We start from the raw sequence: 23,043 nt of genomic DNA on the forward strand, positions 1-23,043 counted from the left end.
TGTTGAAGTCAGAGTATCTAGTCCAGGGCTTGGGTTTAGGGTTAGGCTTAGGTGTTCAGTAAGATTCACAGGAACATAGAGTTACATTTAGAGTTCGAATCTGACACTGATGTGAGGGCGATGGCCAGATTGAGCTTCAGGTATACATTTCGGCATGACGGACGTTGAAGCTGATGGCGTCATTTCAGGTAAAGTGGCCAGGGTTAGAGTTATTGTGTTCTGTGAGGTGTAGAGGAAGGATAGGGTGATGGACAGACTTAGGGTGTTCTCTGATGTGAAGGTTAGGGTCCAGCTCTGATGTGAGTGCACTTCTGAAATTGCGATTCATTGTTGAGGAGGGCCCTGGGTGATGTCGAAGCTGACGTGTGGATAGGCCCAGGATTCAGTGATAGGGTTAAAATTTTGTGTTCTCTCTGATTTCCAGAGACATTAGCATTACGGAAAGAGTTAGGTTCTGGGTCTGATGTGAAGGGGAGAGCAAGATGGTGGATCAGGGTTTTGGTGAGGCATGGGTGACATCAATGTTCCTGGTGAGCTGTCAGGACCACTGGCCAGGGCTAGGCTAAGCGTTAGGTTTTTGGTTAGGTGTAGAGAGAGGGTGTTTTCACATTTATACATAGGGTCCTTCTCTTACGTTAGGGCGAATGTGCGATTCAGTTCCAGGATTACAGTGAGGCAAGGGTGATATCCATGATGACGGTGGAGTTTCAGGCCACTGTTCTGCGCAAGGGTTAGGGTTATGTAATCTTTAAAGGGTATGGGGTGGACCGGGATACGTTTCGATTTGCATCCTACTCTGACGTGAGGGCGAAGCACACATTGATCTTCATCATCGTGGTGTGGCATCGGTGACATCATTGCTGCCTCTGAGGGTACAGGTTAATAGACCTTGTTTAGGGATAAGATTTTCTGTAAGGAAAAGTCTATGCGGTACATATGGTTATGGACAGAATTAGGGAGCAGTTCTGATGTCAGGGCGAGTGTGAGATTGAGTCGCAGGGTCAATGGAGTCATAGTTTATATCAACGGTGAAGGTGAATTATCTGTTCCAGGGTCGGGTGTACGGTTAGATTTAGGTGTTCGATAATGAATATGGGTGTGATATGGTTACAGTTAGACTTCAGATCTATCTCTGATGTGAGGGAGAGTGCATGATTGAGTTTGAAGATAAAGCTGAAATATGGGTGACATCAAAGATGAAGGTGAAGTGTCAGATCCTGGCGCCAGGGCCAGGGATAGCATTAGTTGTAAGGTAAGGAGTATTGGGCAGATTGAGTGGCAGTAAGAGTTCTGATCTGACTCTGATGTGAAGGAAATGGCCAGAATGTGCTTCAGGATTATGGGGAGGAATGACAGAAGTCGATGCTGATGGTGGCGGTTCAGTTATATTGGCCTGGGCTAGGGTTAGGGTTTCCTGTAAGGGAAAATCTATGCATATGTTACGGTGACGGAGAAAATTAGGGCTCAGTTCTGATGTGAGGACGAGGGTGAGATTGAGGCTCATGGTTAAGATGTGTCTCCTAGTTGGCACAAATGTTGAAGGCGAAGAATCTAGTCTAGTTCTCGGGCCTAGGGTTAGGGTTAGGTGTTCACTAAGATTTACAGTAACATAGAGTTACATTTAGAGTGTGCATCTGACCCTGATGTGAGGGCGATGGCCAGATTGAGCTTCAGGTTTATGGTGCGGCATGACAGATGTTGAAGGTGACTATGTCAGCTCAGGTAAAGTGGCCAGGGCTAGGGTTATGGTATTGTGTTCTGTGAGGTGTACAGGAAGAATAGGGGTATGGACAGATTTAGAGCTGGTCTCTGATATGAGGGCAAGTGCGAGATTGAGGTTCAGGATTACGGTGAAGTGTGGGTCATGCCAAAGGTTACGGTGAATGCACACGTCCAAGATTCATGGCTAGGGTTAGGATTACTGCGTCGTTCTGTTCTATAGAAAGGACAAGTTTAGGATTAAGGTTAGGGTCCAGCTCTGATGTGAGTGCGAGTGTGAGATTGCGATTCAGTGTTGAGGAGGGCCCTGGTTGATGTCAATGGTGACGTTGTGTGGATAGGCCCAGGACTCAGTGCTAGGCTCAAAATTTTGTGTTCTCTCTGTTTTCCAGAGACATTAGCATTACGGAAAGAGTTAGGTTCTGGGTCTGATGTGACGGTAAGTGCAAGATGGTGGATCAGGTTTATGGTGAGGCATGGGTGACGTCAGTGGTCAAGGTCGGGTGTCATGACCACGGGCCAGGGCTAGGGTTAGGGTTAGGTTTTTGGGAAGCTGTAGAGGGATGGTATTGTTATGTTTAGACTTAGGTTCCTTCTCTTACGTTAGGGCGACTATACGATTCAGTTAAAGGGTTACTGCGAGCCAAGGTTGATAACCAAGGTTATGGAGGAGTTTCAGGGAACAGGTCCACGCTAGGGTTAGGGTTATGTAATCGTTAAAGTGCATGGGGTTTACGTGAATAGAGCTCGATTTTGGATCTTACTCTGATGTGAGGGCGTAGGCCAGACTGATCTTGATCATCATGGTGTGGCATAGGTGACATCAATCCTGACGCTGAGGTTCCAGGTTAAGGGACCTTGGTTAGCAGAAGGGTTTTTGTAAGGAAATGTCTATGCAGAAGATATGGTTGTGGATATAATTAGGGTGCAGTTTTGAAGTCAGGGCGAGTGTGAGGTCGAGTCACAGGGTTGAGGGAGTCATAGTTGATATCAGTGGTGGAGGCGAAGTATCTGGTCCATGGCTCGGTTCTAGGGTTCCGTTTAGGTGTTCGGTAAGGAGTACGGGTGAGATAGGGTTACAGTTAGATTCGGAACCATCCCTGATGTGAGGACGAGTGCAAGATTGAGTTTCAGTTTTAAGGTGAGGTGTGGGTGTCATTAATGCTTAAGTTGAAGTGTCAGATCCTGGCGCCAGGGCTAGGGATGGCGTTAGTTGTAAGGTAAGTTGTATTTGTTCTGAATGACTGACAGTTAGAGTTCTGATCAATCTCTGATGTGAGGGCAATGGCCAGAATGAGCTTCAGGATTATGGGGAGGAATGACAGACATCAATGCTGATGGTGGCAGTTCAGTTAAAGGGCCTGGGCTAGGTTTAGGGTTTCCTGTAAGGGAAAGTCTATGCATATTATACGGTTACGGAGAGAATTTTGGTTCAATTCTGATGTGAGTGCGAGGGTGAGATTGAGTCTCAGGATAAAGATGTGCCTCCTAGTCGGCAGCAATGTTGAAGTCAGAGTATCTAGTCCAGGGCTTGGGTTTAGGGTTAGGCTTAGGTGTTCAGTAAGATTCACAGGAACATAGAGTTACATTTAGAGTTCGAATCTGACACTGATGTGAGGGCGATGGCCAGATTGAGCTTCAGGTATACATTTCGGCATGACGGACGTTGAAGCTGATGGCGTCATTTCAGGTAAAGTGGCCAGGGTTAGAGTTATGTTATTGTGTTCTGTGAGGTGTAGAGGAAGGATAGGGTGATGGACAGACTTAGGGTGTTCTCTGATGTGAAGGTTAGGGTCCACCTCTGATGTGAGTGCACTTCTGAAATTGCGATTCATTGTTGAGGAGGGCCCTGGGTGATGTCGAAGCTGACGTTGTGTGGATAGGCCCAGGATTCAGTGATAGGGTTAAAATTTTGTGTTCTCTCTGATTTCCAGAGACATTAGCATTACGGAAAGAGTTAGGTTCTGGGTCTGATGTGAAGGGGAGAGCAAGATGGTGGATCAGGGTTTTGGTGAGGCATGGGTGACATCAATGTTCCTGGTGAGCTGTCAGGACCACTGGCCAGGGCTAGGCTAAGCGTTAGGTTTTTGGTTAGGTGTAGAGAGAGGGTGTTTTCACATTTATACATAGGGTCCTTCTCTTACGTTAGGGCGAATGTGCGATTCAGTTCCAGGATTACAGTGAGGCAAGGGTGATATCCATGATGACGGTGGAGTTTCAGGCCACTGTTCTGCGCTAGGGTTAGGGTTATGTAATCTTTGAAGGGTATGGGGTGGACCGGGATACGTTTCGATTTGCATCCTACTCTGACGTGAGGTCGAAGCCCACATTGATCTTCATCATCGTGGTGTGGCATCGGTGACATCATTGCTGCCTCTGAGGGTACAGGTTAATAGACCTTGTTTAGGGATAAGATTTTCTGTAAGGAAAAGTCTATGCGGTACATATGGTTATGGACAGAATTAGGGAGCAGTTCTGATGTCAGGGCGAGTGTGAGATTGAGTCGCAGGGTCAATGGAGTCATAGTTTATATCAACGGTGAAGGTGAATTATCTGTTCCAGGGTCGGGTGTACGGTTAGATTTAGGTTTTCGATAATGAATATGGGTTTGATATGGTTACAGTTAGACTTCAGATCTATCTCTGATGTGAGGGAGAGTGCATGATTGAGTTTGAAGATAAAGCTGAAATATGGGTGACATCAAAGATGAAGGTGAAGTGTCAGATCCTGGCGCCAGGGCCAGGGATAGCATTAGTTGTAAGGTAAGGAGTATTGGGCAGATTGAGTGGCAGTAAGAGTTCTGATCTGACTCTGATGTGAAGGAAATGGCCAGAATGTGCTTCAGGATTATGGGGAGGAATGACAGAAGTCGATGCTGGTGGTGGTGGTAAACTTAAATTGGCCTGGGCTAGGGTTAGGGTTTCCTGTAAGGGAAAATCTATGCATATGTTACGGTGATGGAGAAAATTAGGGCTCAGTTCTGATGTGAGGACGAGGGTGAGATTGAGGCTCATGGTTAAGATGTGTCTCCTAGTTGGCACAAATGTTGAAGGCGAAGAATCTAGTTTAGTTCTCGTGCCTAGGGTTAATGTTAGGTGTTCACTAAGATTTACAGTAACATAGAGTTACATTTAGAGTTTGCATCTGACCCTGATGTGAGGGCGATGGCCAGATTGAGCTTCAGGTTTATGGTGCGGCATGACAGATGTTGAAGTTGACTATGTCAGCTCAGGTAAAGTGGCCAGGGCTAGGGTTATGGTATTGTGTTCTGTGAGGTGTACAGGAAGAATAGGGGTATGGACAGATTTAGGGCTGGTCTCTGATATGAGGGCAAGTGCGAGATTGAGGTTCAGGATTACGGTGAAGTGTGGGTCATGCCAAAGGTTACGGTGAATGCACACGTCCAAGATTCATGGCTAGGGTTAGGATTACTGCATCGTTCTATTCTACAGAAAGGACAAGTTTAGGATTAAGTTTAGGGTCCAGCTCTGATGTGAGTGTGAGTGTGAGATTGCGATTCAGTGTTGAGGAGTGCCCTGGTTGATGTCAATGGTGACGTTGTGTGGATAGGCCCAGGACTCAGTGCTAGGCTCAAAATTTTGTGTTCTCTCTGTTTTCCGGAGACATTAGCATTACGGAAAGAGTTAGGTTCTGGGTCTGATGTGACGGTAAGTGCAAGATGGTGGATCAGGTTTATGGTGAGGCATGGGTGACGTCAGTGGTCAAGGTCGGGTGTCAGGACCACGGGCCAGGTCTAGGGTTAGGGTTAGGTTTTTGGGAAGCTGTAGAGGGATGGTATTGTTATGTTTAGACTTAGGTTCCTTCTCTTATGTTAGGGCAACTATACGATTCAGTTCCAGGATTACTGCGAGCCAAGGTTGATATCCAAGGTTATGGAGGAGTTTCAGGGAACAGGTCCACGCTAGGGTTAGGGTTATGTAATTGTTAAAGTGCATGGGGTTTACGTGAATAGAGCTCGATTTTGGGTCTTACTCTGATGTGAGGGCCTAGGCCAGACTGATCTTGATCATCATGGTGTGGCATAGGTGACATCAATCCTGACGCTGAGGTTCCAGGTTAAGGGACCTTGGTTAGCAGAAGGGTTTTTGTAAGGAAATGTCTATGCAGAAGATATGGTTGTGGATATAATTAGGGTGCAGTTTTGAAGTCAGCGCGAGTGTGAGGTCGAGTCACAGGGTTGAGGGAGTCATAGTTGACATCAGTGGTGGAGGCGAAGTATCTGGTCCATGGCTCGGTTCTAGGGTTCCGTTTAGGTGTTCGGTAAGGAGTACGGGTGAGATAGGGTTACAGTTAGATTCGGAACCATCCCTGATGTGAGGACGAGTGCAAGATTGAGTTTCAGTTTTAAGGTGAGGTGTGGGTGTCATTAATGCTTAAGTTGAAGTGTCAGATCCTGGCGCCAGGGCTAGGGCTGGCTTTAGTTGTACGTTAAGGTGTATTTGTTCTGAATGAGTGACAGTTAGAGATCTGATCAATCTCTGATGTGAGGGCAATGGCCAGAATGAGCTTCAGGATTATGGGGAGGAATGACAGACATCAATGCTGATGGTGGCAGTTCAGTTAAAGGGCCTGGGCTAGGTTTAGGGTTTCCTGTAAGGGAAAGTCTATGCATATGATACGGTTACGGAGAGAATTTTGGTTCAATTCTGATGTGAGTGCGAGGGTGAGATTGAGTCTCAGGATAAAGATGTGCCTCCTAGTCGGCAGCAATGTTGAAGTCAGAGTATCTAGTCCAGGGCTTGGGTTTAGGGTTAGGCTTAGGTGTTCAGTAAGATTCACAGGAACATAGAGTTACATTTAGAGTTCGAATCTGACACTGATGTGAGGGCGATGGCCAGATTGAGCTTCAGGTATACATTTCGGCATGACGGACGTTGAAGCTGATGGCGTCATTTCAGGTAAAGTGGCCAGGGTTAGAGTTATGTTATTGTGTTCTGTGAGGTGTAGAGGAAGGATAGGGTGATGGACAGACTTAGGGTGTTCTCTGATGTGAAGGTTAGGGTCCAGCTCTGATGTGAGTGCACTTCTGAAATTGCGATTCATTGTTGAGGAGGGCCCTGGGTGATGTCGAAGCTGACGTTGTGTGGATAGGCCCAGGATTCAGTGATAGGGTTAAAATTTTGTGTTCTCTCTGATTTCCAGAGACATTAGCATTACGGAAAGAGTTAGGTTCTGGGTCTGATGTGAAGGGGAGAGCAAGATGGTGGATCAGGGTTTTGGTGAGGCATGGGTGACATCAATGTTCCTGGTGAGCTGTCAGGACCACTGGCCAGGGCTAGGCTAAGCGTTAGGTTTTTGGTTAGGTGTAGAGAGAGGGTGTTTTCACATTTATACATAGGGTCCTTCTCTTACGTTAGGGCGAATGTGCGATTCAGTTCCAGGATTACAGTGAGGCAAGGGTGATATCCATTATGACGGTTGAGTTTCAGGCCACTGTTCTGCGCTAGGGTTAGGGTTATGTAATCTTTAAAGGGTATGGGGTGGACCGGGATACGTTTCGATTTGCATCCTACTCTGACGTGAGGGCGAAGCACACATTGATCTTCATCATCGTGGTGTGGCATCGGTGACATCATTGCTGCCTCTGAGGGTACAGGTTAATAGACCTTGTTTAGGGATAAGATTTTCTGTAAGGAAAAGTCTATGCGGTACATATGGTTATGGACAGAATTAGGGAGCAGTTCTGATGTCAGGGTGAGTGTGAGATTGAGTCGCAGGGTCAATGGAGTCATAGTTTATATCAACGGTGAAGGTGAATTATCTGTTCCAGGGTCGGATGTACGGTTAGATTTAGGTGTTCGATAATGAATATGGGTGTGATATGGTTACAGTTAGACTTCAGATCTATCTCTGATGTGAGGGAGAGTGCATGATTGAGTTTGAAGATAAAGCTGAAATATGGGTGACATCAAAGATGAAGGTGAAGTGTCAGATCCTGGCGCCAGGGCCAGGGATAGCATTAGTTGTAAGGTAAGGAGTATTGGGCAGATTGAGTGGCAGTAAGAGTTCTGATCTGACTCTGATGTGAAGTTAATGGCCAGAATGAGATTCAGGATTATGGGGAGGAATGACAGAATTCGATGCTGATGGTGGCGGTTCAGTTAAATTGGCCTGGGCTAGGGTTAGGGTTTCCTGTAAGGGAAAATCTATGCATATGTTACGGTGACGGAGAAAATTAGGGCTCAGTTCTGATGTGAGGACGAGGGTGAGATTGAGGCTCATGGTTAAGATGTGTCTCCTAGTTGGCACAAATGTTGAAGGCGAAGAATCTAGTCTAGTTGTCGGGCCTAGGGTTAGGGTTAGGTGTTCACTAAGATTTACAGTAACATAGAGTTACATTTAGAGTTTGCATGTGACCCTGATGTGAGGGCAATGGCCAGATTGAGCTTCAGGTTTATGGTGCGGCATGACAGACGTTGAAGTTGACTATGTCAGCTCAGGTAAAGTGGCCAGGGCTAGGGTTATGGTATTGTGTTCTGTGAGGTGTACAGGAAGAATAGGGGTATGGACAGATTTAGGGCTGGTCTCTGATATGAGGGCAAGTGCGAGATTGAGGTTCAGGATTACGGTGAAGTGTGGGTCATGCCAAAGGTTACGGTGAATGCACACGTCCAAGATTCATGGCTAGGGTTAGGATTACTGCGTCGTTCTGTTCTACAGAAAGGACAAGTTAAGGATTAAGGTTAGGGTCCAGCTCTGATGTGAGTGCGAGTGTGAGATTGCGATTCTGTGTTGAGGAGGGCCCTGGTTGATGTCAATGATGACGTTGTGTGGATAGGCCCAGGACTCAGTGCTAGGCTCAAAATTTTGTGTTCTCTCTGTTTTCCGGAGACATTAGCATTACGGAAAGAGTTAGGTTCTGGGTCTGATGTGACTGTAAGTGCAAGATGGTGGATCAGGTTTATGGTGAGACATGGGTGACGTCAGTGGTCAAGGTCGGGTGTCAGGACCACGGGCCAGGAATAGGGTTAGGGTTAGTTTTTGGGAAGCTGTAGAGGGATGGTACTGTTATGTTTAGACTTAGGTTCCTTCTCTTACGTTAGGGCGACTATACGATTCAGTTCCAGGATTACTGCGAGCCAAGGTTGATATCCAAGGTTATGGAGGAGTTTCAGGGAACAGGTCCACGCTAGGGTTAGGGTTATGTAATCGTTAAAGTGCATGGGGTTTACGTGAATAGAGCTCGATTTTGGATCTTACTCTGATGTGAGGGCGTAGGCCAGACTGATCTTGATCATCATGGTGTGGCATAGGTGACATCAATCCTGACGCTGAGATTCCAGGTTAAGGGACCTTGGTTAGCAGAAGGGTTTTTGTAAGGAAATGTCTATGCAGAAGATATGGTTGTGGATATAATTAGGGTGCAGTTTTGAAGTCAGGGCGAGTGTGAGGTCGAGTCACAGGGTTGAGGGAGTCATAGTTGATATCAGTGGTGGAGCCGAAGTATCTGGTCCATGGCTCGGTTCTAGGGTTCCGTTTAGGTGTTCGGTAAGGAGTACGGGTGAGATAGGGTTACAGTTAGATTCGGAACCATCCCTGATGTGAGGACGAGTGCAAGATTGAGTTTCAGTTTTAAGGTGAGGTGTGGGTGTCATTAATGCTTAAGTTGAAGTGTCAGATCCTGGCGCCAGGGCTAGGGCTGGCTTTAGTTGTAAGTTAAGGTGTATTTGTTCTGAATGAGTGACAGTTAGAGATCTGATCAATCTCTGATGTGAGGGCAATGGCCAGAATGAGCTTCAGGATTATGGGGAGGAATGACAGACATCAATGCTGATGGTGGCAGTTCAGTTAAAGGGCCTGGGCTAGGTTTAGGGTTTCCTGTAAGGGAAAGTCTATGCATATGATACGGTTACGGAGAGAATTTTGGTTCAATTCTGATGTGAGTGCGAGGGTGAGATTGAGTCTCAGGATAAAGATGTGCCTCCTAGTCGGCAGCAATGTTGAAGTCAGAGTATCTAGTCCAGGGCTTGGGTTTAGGGTTAGGCTTAGGTGTTCAGTAAGATTCACAGGAACATAGAGTTACATTTAGAGTTCGAATCTGACACTGATGTGAGGGCGATGGCCAGATTGAGCTTCAGGTATACATTTCGGCATAACGGACGTTGAAGCTGATGGCGTCATTTCAGGTAAAGTGGAAAGGGTTAGAGTTATGTTATTGTGTTCTGTGAGGTGTAGAGGAAGGATAGGGTGATGGACAGACTTAGGGTGTTCTCTGATGTGAAGGTTAGGGTCCAGCTCTGATGTGAGTGCACTTCTGAAACTGCGATTCATTGTTGAGGAGGTCCCTGGGTGATGTCGAAGCTGACGTTGTGTGGATAGGCCCAGGATTCAGTGATAGGGTTAAAATTTTGTGTTCTCTCTGATTTCCAGAGACATTAGCATTACGGAAAGAGTTAGGTTCTGGGTCTGATGTGAAGGGGAGAGCAAGATGGTGGATCAGGGTTTTGGTGAGGTATGGGTGACATCAATGTTCCTGGTGAGCTGTCAGGACCACTGGCCAGGGCTAGGCTAAGCGTTAGGTTTTTGGTTAGGTGTAGAGAGAGGGTGTTTTCACATTTATACATAGGGTCCTTCTCTTACGTTAGGGCGAATGTGCGATTCAGTTCCAGGATTACAGTGAGGCAAGGGTGATATCCATGATGACGGTGGAGTTTCAGGCCACTGTTCTGCGCTAGGGTTAGGGTTATGTAATCTTTAAAGGGTATGGGGTGGACCGGGATACGTTCCGATTTGCATCCTACTCTGAAGTGAGGGCGAAGGCGAGATTGATCTTCATCATCGTGGTGTTGCATCGGTGACATCAATGCTGACGCTGAGGGTACTGGTTAATAGACCTGGTTTAGGGATAAGATTTTCTGTAAGGAAAAGTCTATGCGGTACATATGGTTATGGACAGAATTAGGGAGCAGTTCTGATGTCAGGGCGAGTGTGAGATTGAGTCGCAGGGTCAATGGAGTCATAGTTTATATCAACGGTGAAGGTGAATTATCTGTTCCAGGGTCGGGTGTATGGTTAGATTTAGGTGTTCGATAATGAATATGGGTGTGATATGGTTACAGTTAGACTTCAGATCTATCTCTGATGTGAGGGAGAGTGCATGATTGAGTTTGAAGATAAAGCTGAAATATGGGTGACATCAAAGATGAAGGTGAAGTGTCAGATCCTGGCGCCAGGGCCAGGGATAGCATTAGTGGTAAGGTATGGAGTATTGGGCAGATTGAGTGGCAGTAAGAGTTCTGATCTGACTCTGATGTGAAGGAAATGGCCAGAATGTGCTTCAGGATTATGGGGAGGAATGACAGAAGTCGATGCTGATGGTGGAGGTTCAGTTAAATTGGCCTGGGCTAGGGTTAGGGTTTCCTGTAAGGGAAAATCTATGCATATGTTACGGTGACGGAGAAAATTAGGGCTCAGTTCTGATGTGAGGACGAGGGTGAGATTGAGGCTCATGGTTAAGATGTGTCTCCTAGTTGGCACAAATGTTGAAGGCGAAGAATCTAGTCTAGTTCTCGGGCCTAGGGTTAGGGTTAGGTGTTCACTAAGATTTACAGTAACATAGAGTTACATTTAGAGTTTGCATCTGACCCTGATGTGAGGGCGATGGCCAGATTGAGCTTCAGGTTTATGGTGCGGCATGACAGACGTTGAAGTTGACTATGTCAGCTCAGGTAAAGTGGCCAGGGCTAGGGTTATGGTATTGTGTTCTGTGAGGTGTACAGGAAGGATAGGGGTATGGACAGACTTAGGGATGGTCTCTGATATGAGGGCAAGTGCGAGATTGAGGTTCAGGATTACGGTGAATTGTGGGTCCTGCCAATGGTTACGGTGAATGCACACGTCCAGGATTCATGGCTAGGGTTAGGATTACTGCGTCGTTCTGTTCTACAGAAAGGACAAGTTTAGGATTAAGGTTAGGGTCCAGCTCTGATGTGAGTGCGAGTGTGAGATTGCGATTCAGTGTTGAGGAGGGCCCTGGTTGATGTCAATGGTGACGTTGTGTGGATAGGCCCAGGACTCAGTGCTAGGCTTAAAATTTTGTGTTCTCTCTGTTTTCCGGAGACATTAGCATTACGGAAAGAGTTAGGTTCTGGGTCTGATGTGACGGTAAGTGCAAGATGGTGGATCAGGTTTATGGTGAGGCATGGGTGACGTCAGTGGTCAAGGTCGTGTGTCAGGACCACGGGCCAGGGCTAGGGTTAGGGTTAGGTTTTTGGGAAGCTGTAGAGGGATGGTATTGTTACGTTTAGACTTAGGTTCCTTCTCTTACGTTAGGGCGACTATACGATTCAGTTCCAGGATTCCTGTGAGCCAAGGTTGATATCCAAGGTTATGGAGGAGTTTCAGGGAACAGGTCCACGCTAGGTTTAGGGTTATGTAATCGTTAAATTGCATGGGGTTTACGTGAATAGAGCTCGATTTTGTATCTTACTCTGATGTGAGGGCGTAGGCCAGACTGATCTTGATCATCATGGTGTGGCATAGGTGACATCAATCCTGACGCTGAGGTTCCAGGTTAAGGGACCTTGGTTAGCAGAAGGGTTTTTGTAAGGAAATGTCTATGCAGAAGATATGGTTGTGGATATAATTAGGGTGCAGTTTTGAAGTCAGGGCGAGTGTGAGGTCGAGTCACAGGGTTGAGGGAGTCATAGTTGATATCAGTGGTGGAGGCGAAGTATCTGGTCCATGGCTCGGTTCTAGGGTTCCGTTTAGGTGTTTGGTAAGGAGTACGGGAGAGATAGGGTTACAGTTAGATTCGGTACCATCCCTGATGTGATGACGAGTGCAAGATTGAGTTTCAGTTTTAAGGTGAGGTGTGGGTGTCATTAATGCTTAAGTTGAAGTGTCAGATCCTGGCGCCAGGGCTAGGGCTGGCTTTAGTTGTAAGTTAAGGTGTATTTGTTCTGAATGAGTGACAGTTAGAGATCTGATCAATCTCTGATGTGAGGGCAATGGCCAGAATGTGCTTCAGGATTATGGGGAGGAATGACAGACATCAATGCTGATGGAGGCAGTTCAGTTAAAGGGCCTGGGCTAGGTTTAGCGTTTCCTGTATGGGAAAGTCTATGCATATGATACGGTTACGGAGAGAATTTTGGTTCAATTCTGATGTGAGTGCGAGGGTGAGATTGAGTCTCAGGATAAAGATGTGCCTCCTAGTCGGCAGCAATGTTGAAGTCAGAGTATCTAGTCCAGGGCTTGGGTTTAGGGTTAGGCTTAGGTGTTCAGTAAGATTTACAGGAACATAGAGTTGCATTTAGAGTTCGAATCTGACACTGATGTGAGGGCGATGGCCAGATTGAGCTTCAGGTATACATTTCGGCATGACGGACGTTGAAGCTGATGGCGTCATTTCAGGTAAAGTGGCCAGGGTTAGAGTTATGTTATTGTGTTCTGTGAGGTGTAGAGGAAGGATAGGGTGATGGACAGACTTAGGGTGTTCTCTGATGTGAAGGTTAGGGTCCAGCTCTGATGTGAGTGCACTTCTGAAATTGCGATTCATTGTTGAGGAGGGCCCTGGGTGATGTCGAAGCTGACGTTGTGTGGATAGGCCCAGGATTCAGTGATAGGGTTAAAATTTTGTGTTCTCTCTGATTTCCAGAGACATTAGCATTACGGAAAGAGTTAGGTTCTGGGTCTGATGTGAAGGGGAGAGCAAGATGGTGGATCAGGGTTTTGGTGAGGCATGGGTGACATCAATGTTCCTGGTGAGCTGTCAGGACCACTGGCCAGGGCTAGGCTAAGCGTTAGGTTTTTGGTTAGGTGTAGAGAGAGGGTGTTTTCACATTTATACATAGGGTCCTTCTCTTACGTTTGGGCGAATGTGCGATTCAGTTCCAGGATTACAGTGAGGCAAGGGTGATATCCATGATGACGGTGGAGTTTCAGGCCACTGTTCTGCGCTAGGGTTAGGGTTATGTAATCTTTAAAGGGTATGGGGTGGACCGGGATACGTTTCGATTTGCATCCTACTCTGACGTGAGGGCGAAGCCCACATTGATTTTCATCATCGTGGTGTGGCATCGGTGACATCATTGCTGCCTCTGAGGGTACAGGTTAATAGACCTTGTTTAGGGATAAGATTTTCTGTAAGGAAAAGTCTATGCGGTACATATGGTTATGGACAGAATTAGGGAGCAGTTCTGATGTCAGGGCGAGTGTGAGATTGAGTCGCAGGGTCAATGGAGTCATAGTTTATATCAACGGTGAAGGTGAATTATCTGTTCCAGGGTCGGGTGTACGGTTAGATTTAGGTGTTCGATAATGAATATGGGTGTGATATGGTTACAGTTAGACTTCAGATCTATCTATGATGTGAGGGAGAGTGCATGATTGAGTTTGAAGATAAAGCTGAAATATGGGTGACATCAAAGATGAAGGTGAAGTGTCAGATCCTGGCGCGAGGGCCAGGGATAGCATTAGTTGTAAGGTAAGGAGTATTGGGCAGATTGAGTGGCAGTAAGAGTTCTGATCTGACTCTGATGTGAAGAAAATGGCCAGAATGTGCTTCAGGATTATGGGGAGGAATGACAGAAGTCGATGCTGGTGGTGGTGGTAAACTTAAATTGGCCTGGGCTAGGGTTAGGGTTTCCTGTAAGGGAAAATCTATGCATATGTTACGGTGACGGAGAAAATTAGGGCTCAGTTCTGATGTGAGGACGAGGGTGAGATTGAGGCTCATGGTTAAGATGTGTCTCCTAGTTGGCACAAATGTTGAAGGCGAAGAATCTAGTCTAGTTCTCGGGCCTAGGGTTAGGGTTAGGTGTTCACTAAGATTTACAGTAACATAGAGTTACATTTAGAGTTTGCATCTGACCCTGATGTGAGGGCGATGGCCAGATTGAGCTTCAGGTTTATGGTGCGGCATGACAGACGTTGAAGTTGACTATGTCAGCTCAGGTAAAGTGGCCAGGGCTAGGGTTATGGTATTGTGTTATGTGAGGTGTACAGGAAGAATAGGGGTATGGTCAGACTTAGGGCTGGTCTCTGATATGAGGGCAAGTGAGAGATTTTGGTTCAGGATTACGGTGAAGTGTGGTTCATGCCAAAGGTTACGGTGAATGCACACGTCCAAGATTCATGGCTAGGGTTAGGATTACTGCGTCGTTCTGTTTTACAGAAAGGACAAGTTTAGGATTAAGGTTAGGGTCCAGCTCTGATGTGAGTGCGAGTGTGAGATTGCGATTCAGTGTTGAGGAGGGCCCTGGTTGATGTCAATGGTGACGTTGTGTGGATAGGCCCAGGACTCAGTGCTAGGCTTAAAATTTTGTGTTCTCTCTGTTTTCCGGAGACATTAGCATTACGGAAAGAGTTAGGTTCTCAGTCTGATGTGACGGTAAGTGCAAGATGGTGGATCAGGTTTATGGTGAGACATGGTTGACGTCAGTGGTCAAGGTCGGGTGTCAGGACCACGGGCCAGGGCTAGGGTTAGGGTTAGGTTTTTGGGAAGCTGTAGAGGGATGGTATTGTTACGTTTAGACTTAGGTTCCTTCTCTTACGTTAGGGCCACTATACGATTCAGTTCCAGGATAACTGTGAGCCAAGGTTGATATCCAAGGTTATGGAGGAGTTTCAGGGAACAGGTCCACGCTAGGGTTAGGGTTATGTAATCGTTAAATTGCATGGGGTTTACGTGAATAGAGCTCGATTTTGTATCTTACTCTGATGTGAGGGCGTAGGCCAGACTGATCTTGATCATCATGGTGTGGCATAGGTGACATCAATCCTGACGCTGAGGTTCCAGGTTAAGGGACCTTGGTTAGCAGAAGGGTTTTTGTAAGGAAATGTCTATGCAGAAGATATGGTTGTGGATATAATTAGGGTGCAGTTTTGAAGTCAGGGCGAGTGTGAGGTCGAGTCACAGGGTTGAGGGAGTCATAGTTGATATCAGTGGTGGAGGCGAAGTATCTGGTCCATGGCTCGGTTCTACGGTTCCGTTTAGGTGTTCGGTAAGGAGTACGGGTGAGATAGGGTTACAGTTAGATTCCTAACCATCCCTGATGTGAGGACGAGTGCAAGATTGAGTTTCAGTTTTAAGGTGAGGTGTGGGTGTCATTAATGCTTAAGTTGAAGTGTCAGATCCTGGCGCCAGGGCTAGGGGTGGCATTAGTTGTAAGTTAAGGTGAATTTGTTCTGTATGAGTGACAGTTAGAGATCTGATCAATCTCTGATGTGAGGGCAATGGCCAGAATGAGCTTCAGGATTATGGGGAGGAATGACAGACATCAATGCTGATGGTGGCAGTTCAGTTAAAGGGCCTGGGCTAGGTTTAGCGTTTCCTGTAAGGGAAAGTCTATGCATATGATACGGTTACGGAGAGAATTTTGGTTCAATTCTGATGTGATTGCGAGGGTGAGATTGAGTCTCAGGATAAAGATATGCCTCCTAGTCGGCAGCAATGTTGAAGTCAGAGTATCTAGTCCAGGGCTTGGGTTTAGGGTTAGGCTTAGGTGTTCAGTAAGATTCACAGGAACATAGAGTTACATTTAGAGTTCGAATCTGACACTGATGTGAGGGCGATGGCCAGATTGAGCTTCAGGTATACATTTCGGCATGACGGACGTTGAAGCTGATGGCGTCATTTCAGGTAAAGTGGCCAGGGTTAGAGTTATTGTGTTCTGTGAGGTGTAGAGGAAGGATAGGGTGATGGACAGACTTAGGGTGTTCTCTGATGTGAAGGTTAGGGTCCAGCTCTGATGTGAGTGCACTTCTGAAATTGCGATTCATTGTTGAGGAGGGCCCTGGGTGATGTCGAAGCTGACGTGTGGATAGGCCCAGGATTCAGTGATAGGGTTAAAATTTTGTGTTCTCTCTGATTTCCAGAGACATTAGCATTACGGAAAGAGTTAGGTTCTGGGTCTGATGTGAAGGGGAGAGCAAGATGGTGGATCAGGGTTTTGGTGAGGCATGGGTGACATCAATGTTCCTGGTGAGCTGTCAGGACCACTGGCCAGGGCTAGGCTAAGCGTTAGGTTTTTGGTTAGGTGTAGAGAGAGGGTGTTTTCACATTTATACATAGGGTCCTTCTCTTACGTTAGGGCGAATGTGCGATTCAGTTCCAGGATTACAGTGAGGCAAGGGTGATATCCATGATGACGGTGGAGTTTCAGGCCACTGTTCTGCGCAAGGGTTAGGGTTATGTAATCTTTAAAGGGTATGGGGTGGACCGGGATACGTTTCGATTTGCATCCTACTCTGACGTGAGGGCGAAGCACACATTGATCTTCATCATCGTGGTGTGGCATCGGTGACATCATTGCTGCCTCTGAGGGTACAGGTTAATAGACCTTGTTTAGGGATAAGATTTTCTGTAAGGAAAAGTCTATGCGGTACATATGGTTATGGACAGAATTAGGGAGCAGTTCTGATGTCAGGGCGAGTGTGAGATTGAGTCGCAGGGTCAATGGAGTCATAGTTTATATCAACGGTGAAGGTGAATTATCTGTTCCAGGGTCGGGTGTACGGTTAGATTTAGGTGTTCGATAATGAATATGGGTGTGATATGGTTACAGTTAGACTTCAGATCTATCTCTGATGTGAGGGAGAGTGCATGATTGAGTTTGAAGATAAAGCTGAAATATGGGTGACATCAAAGATGAAGGTGAAGTGTCAGATCCTGGCGCCAGGGCCAGGGATAGCATTAGTTGTAAGGTAAGGAGTATTGGGCAGATTGAGTGGCAGTAAGAGTTCTGATCTGACTCTGATGTGAAGGAAATGGCCAGAATGTGCTTCAGGATTATGGGGAGGAATGACAGAAGTCGATGCTGATGGTGGCGGTTCAGTTATATTGGCCTGGGCTAGGGTTAGGGTTTCCTGTAAGGGAAAATCTATGCATATGTTACGGTGACGGAGAAAATTAGGGCTCAGTTCTGATGTGAGGACGAGGGTGAGATTGAGGCTCATGGTTAAGATGTGTCTCCTAGTTGGCACAAATGTTGAAGGCGAAGAATCTAGTCTAGTTCTCGGGCCTAGGGTTAGGGTTAGGTGTTCACTAAGATTTACAGTAACATAGAGTTACATTTAGAGTGTGCATCTGACCCTGATGTGAGGGCGATGGCCAGATTGAGCTTCAGGTTTATGGTGCGGCATGACAGATGTTGAAGGTGACTATGTCAGCTCAGGTAAAGTGGCCAGGGCTAGGGTTATGGTATTGTGTTCTGTGAGGTGTACAGGAAGAATAGGGGTATGGACAGATTTAGAGCTGGTCTCTGATATGAGGGCAAGTGCGAGATTGAGGTTCAGGATTACGGTGAAGTGTGGGTCATGCCAAAGGTTACGGTGAATGCACACGTCCAAGATTCATGGCTAGGGTTAGGATTACTGCGTCGTTCTGTTCTATAGAAAGGACAAGTTTAGGATTAAGGTTAGGGTCCAGCTCTGATGTGAGTGCGAGTGTGAGATTGCGATTCAGTGTTGAGGAGGGCCCTGGTTGATGTCAATGGTGACGTTGTGTGGATAGGCCCAGGACTCAGTGCTAGGCTCAAAATTTTGTGTTCTCTCTGTTTTCCAGAGACATTAGCATTACGGAAAGAGTTAGGTTCTGGGTCTGATGTGAAGGGGAGAGCAAGATGGTGGATCAGGGTTTTGGTGAGGTATGGGTGACATCAATGTTCCTGGTGAGCTGTCAGGACCACTGGCCAGGGCTAGGCTAAGCGTTAGGTTTTTGGTTAGGTGTAGAGAGAGGGTGTTTTCACATTTATACATAGGGTCCTTCTCTTACGTTAGGGCGAATGTGCGATTCAGTTCCAGGATTACAGTGAGGCAAGGGTGATATCCATGATGATGGTGGAGTTTCAGGCCACTGTTCTGCGCTAGGGTTAGGGTTATGTAATCTTTAAAGGGTATGGGGTGGACCGGGATACGTTCCGATTTGCATCCTACTCTGAAGTGAGGGCGAAGGCGAGATTGATCTTCATCATCGTGGTGTTGCATCGGTGACATCAATGCTGACGCTGAGGGTACTGGTTAATAGACCTGGTTTAGGGATAAGATTTTCTGTAAGGAAAAGTCTATGCGGTACATATGGTTATGGACAGAATTAGGGAGCAGTTCTGATGTCAGGGCGAGTGTGAGATTGAGTCGCAGGGTCAATGGAGTCATAGTTTATATCAACGGTGAAGGTGAATTATCTGTTCCAGGGTCGGGTGTATGGTTAGATTTAGGTGTTCGATAATGAATATGGGTGTGATATGGTTACAGTTAGACTTCAGATCTATCTCTGATGTGAGGGAGAGTGCATGATTGAGTTTGAAGATAAAGCTGAAATATGGGTGACATCAAAGATGAAGGTGAAGTGTCAGATCCTGGCGCCAGGGCCAGGGATAGCATTAGTGGTAAGGTATGGAGTATTGGGCAGATTGAGTGGCAGTAAGAGTTCTGATCTGACTCTGATGTGAAGGAAATGGCCAGAATGTGCTTCAGGATTATGGGGAGGAATGACAGAAGTCGATGCTGATGGTGGAGGTTCAGTTAAATTGGCCTGGGCTAGGGTTAGGGTTTCCTGTAAGGGAAAATCTATGCATATGTTACGGTGACGGAGAAAATTAGGGCTCAGTTCTGATGTGAGGACGAGGGTGAGATTGAGGCTCATGGTTAAGATGTGTCTCCTAGTTGGCACAAATGTTGAAGGCGAAGAATCTAGTCTAGTTCTCGGGCCTAGGGTTAGGGTTAGGTGTTCACTAAGATTTACAGTAACATAGAGTTACATTTAGAGTTTGCATCTGACCCTGATGTGAGGGCGATGGCCAGATTGAGCTTCAGGTTTATGGTGCGGCATGACAGACGTTGAAGTTGACTATGTCAGCTCAGGTAAAGTGGCCAGGGCTAGGGTTATGGTATTGTGTTCTGTGAGGTGTACAGGAAGGATAGGGGTATGGACAGACTTAGGGATGGTCTCTGATATGAGGGCAAGTGCGAGATTGAGGTTCAGGATTACGGTGAATTGTGGGTCCTGCCAATGGTTACGGTGAATGCACACGTCCAGGATTCATGGCTAGGGTTAGGATTACTGCGTCGTTCTGTTCTACAGAAAGGACAAGTTTAGGATTAAGGTTAGGGTCCAGCTCTGATGTGAGTGCGAGTGTGAGATTGCGATTCAGTGTTGAGGAGGGCCCTGGTTGATGTCAATGGTGACGTTGTGTGGATAGGCCCAGGACTCAGTGCTAGGCTTAAAATTTTGTGTTCTCTCTGTTTTCCGGAGACATTAGCATTACGGAAAGAGTTAGGTTCTGGGTCTGATGTGACGGTAAGTGCAAGATGGTGGATCAGGTTTATGGTGAGGCATGGGTGACGTCAGTGGTCAAGGTCGTGTGTCAGGACCACGGGCCAGGGCTAGGGTTAGGGTTAGGTTTTTGGGAAGCTGTAGAGGGATGGTATTGTTACGTTTAGACTTAGGTTCCTTCTCTTACGTTAGGGCGACTATACGATTCAGTTCCAGGATTCCTGTGAGCCAAGGTTGATATCCAAGGTTATGGAGGAGTTTCAGGGAACAGGTCCACGCTAGGTTTAGGGTTATGTAATCGTTAAATTGCATGGGGTTTACGTGAATAGAGCTCGATTTTGTATCTTACTCTGATGTGAGGGCGTAGGCCAGACTGATCTTGATCATCATGGTGTGGCATAGGTGACATCAATCCTGACGCTGAGGTTCCAGGTTAAGGGACCTTGGTTAGCAGAAGGGTTTTTGTAAGGAAATGTCTATGCAGAAGATATGGTTGTGGATATAATTAGGGTGCAGTTTTGAAGTCAGGGCGAGTGTGAGGTCGAGTCACAGGGTTGAGGGAGTCATAGTTGATATCAGTGGTGGAGGCGAAGTATCTGGTCCATGGCTCGGTTCTAGGGTTCCGTTTAGGTGTTTGGTAAGGAGTACGGGAGAGATAGGGTTACAGTTAGATTCGGTACCATCCCTGATGTGATGACGAGTGCAAGATTGAGTTTCAGTTTTAAGGTGAGGTGTGGGTGTCATTAATGCTTAAGTTGAAGTGTCAGATCCTGGCGCCAGGGCTAGGGCTGGCTTTAGTTGTAAGTTAAGGTGTATTTGTTCTGAATGAGTGACAGTTAGAGATCTGATCAATCTCTGATGTGAGGGCAATGGCCAGAATGTGCTTCAGGATTATGGGGAGGAATGACAGACATCAATGCTGATGGAGGCAGTTCAGTTAAAGGGCCTGGGCTAGGTTTAGCGTTTCCTGTATGGGAAAGTCTATGCATATGATACGGTTACGGAGAGAATTTTGGTTCAATTCTGATGTGAGTGCGAGGGTGAGATTGAGTCTCAGGATAAAGATGTGCCTCCTAGTCGGCAGCAATGTTGAAGTCAGAGTATCTAGTCCAGGGCTTGGGTTTAGGGTTAGGCTTAGGTGTTCAGTAAGATTTACAGGAACATAGAGTTGCATTTAGAGTTCGAATCTGACACTGATGTGAGGGCGATGGCCAGATTGAGCTTCAGGTATACATTTCGGCATGACGGACGTTGAAGCTGATGGCGTCATTTCAGGTAAAGTGGCCAGGGTTAGAGTTATGTTATTGTGTTCTGTGAGGTGTAGAGGAAGGATAGGGTGATGGACAGACTTAGGGTGTTCTCTGATGTGAAGGTTAGGGTCCAGCTCTGATGTGAGTGCACTTCTGAAATTGCGATTCATTGTTGAGGAGGGCCCTGGGTGATGTCGAAGCTGACGTTGTGTGGATAGGCCCAGGATTCAGTGATAGGGTTAAAATTTTGTGTTCTCTCTGATTTCCAGAGACATTAGCATTACGGAAAGAGTTAGGTTCTGGGTCTGATGTGAAGGGGAGAGCAAGATGGTGGATCAGGGTTTTGGTGAGGCATGGGTGACATCAATGTTCCTGGTGAGCTGTCAGGACCACTGGCCAGGGCTAGGCTAAGCGTTAGGTTTTTGGTTAGGTGTAGAGAGAGGGTGTTTTCACATTTATACATAGGGTCCTTCTCTTACGTTTGGGCGAATGTGCGATTCAGTTCCAGGATTACAGTGAGGCAAGGGTGATATCCATGATGACGGTGGAGTTTCAGGCCACTGTTCTGCGCTAGGGTTAGGGTTATGTAATCTTTAAAGGGTATGGGGTGGACCGGGATACGTTTCGATTTGCATCCTACTCTGACGTGAGGGCGAAGCCCACATTGATTTTCATCATCGTGGTGTGGCATCGGTGACATCATTGCTGCCTCTGAGGGTACAGGTTAATAGACCTTGTTTAGGGATAAGATTTTCTGTAAGGAAAAGTCTATGCGGTACATATGGTTATGGACAGAATTAGGGAGCAGTTCTGATGTCAGGGCGAGTGTGAGATTGAGTCGCAGGGTCAATGGAGTCATAGTTTATATCAACGGTGAAGGTGAATTATCTGTTCCAGGGTCGGGTGTACGGTTAGATTTAGGTGTTCGATAATGAATATGGGTGTGATATGGTTACAGTTAGACTTCAGATCTATCTATGATGTGAGGGAGAGTGCATGATTGAGTTTGAAGATAAAGCTGAAATATGGGTGACATCAAAGATGAAGGTGAAGTGTCAGATCCTGGCGCGAGGGCCAGGGATAGCATTAGTTGTAAGGTAAGGAGTATTGGGCAGATTGAGTGGCAGTAAGAGTTCTGATCTGACTCTGATGTGAAGGAAATGGCCAGAATGTGCTTCAGGATTATGGGGAGGAATGACAGAAGTCGATGCTGGTGGTGGTGGTAAACTTAAATTGGCCTGGGCTAGGGTTAGGGTTTCCTGTAAGGGAAAATCTATGCATATGTTACGGTGACGGAGAAAATTAGGGCTCAGTTCTGATGTGAGGACGAGGGTGAGATTGAGGCTCATGGTTAAGATGTGTCTCCTAGTTGGCACAAATGTTGAAGGCGAAGAATCTAGTCTAGTTCTCGGGCCTAGGGTTAGGGTTAGGTGTTCACTAAGATTTACAGTAACATAGAGTTACATTTAGAGTTTGCATCTGACCCTGATGTGAGGGCGATGGCCAGATTGAGCTTCAGGTTTATGGTGCGGCATGACAGACGTTGAAGTTGACTATGTCAGCTCAGGTAAAGTGGCCAGGGCTAGGGTTATGGTATTGTGTTATGTGAGGTGTACAGGAAGAATAGGGGTATGGTCAGACTTAGGGCTGGTCTCTGATATGAGGGCAAGTGAGAGATTTTGGTTCAGGATTACGGTGAAGTGTGGTTCATGCCAAAGGTTACGGTGAATGCACACGTCCAAGATTCATGGCTAGGGTTAGGATTACTGCGTCGTTCTGTTTTACAGAAAGGACAAGTTTAGGATTAAGGTTAGGGTCCAGCTCTGATGTGAGTGC

This window comes from Manis pentadactyla, chromosome 1 (genome assembly GCF_030020395.1).
Source record: "Manis pentadactyla isolate mManPen7 chromosome 1, mManPen7.hap1, whole genome shotgun sequence".
In the NCBI taxonomy this organism is placed as follows: Eukaryota; Metazoa; Chordata; class Mammalia; order Pholidota; family Manidae; genus Manis; species Manis pentadactyla.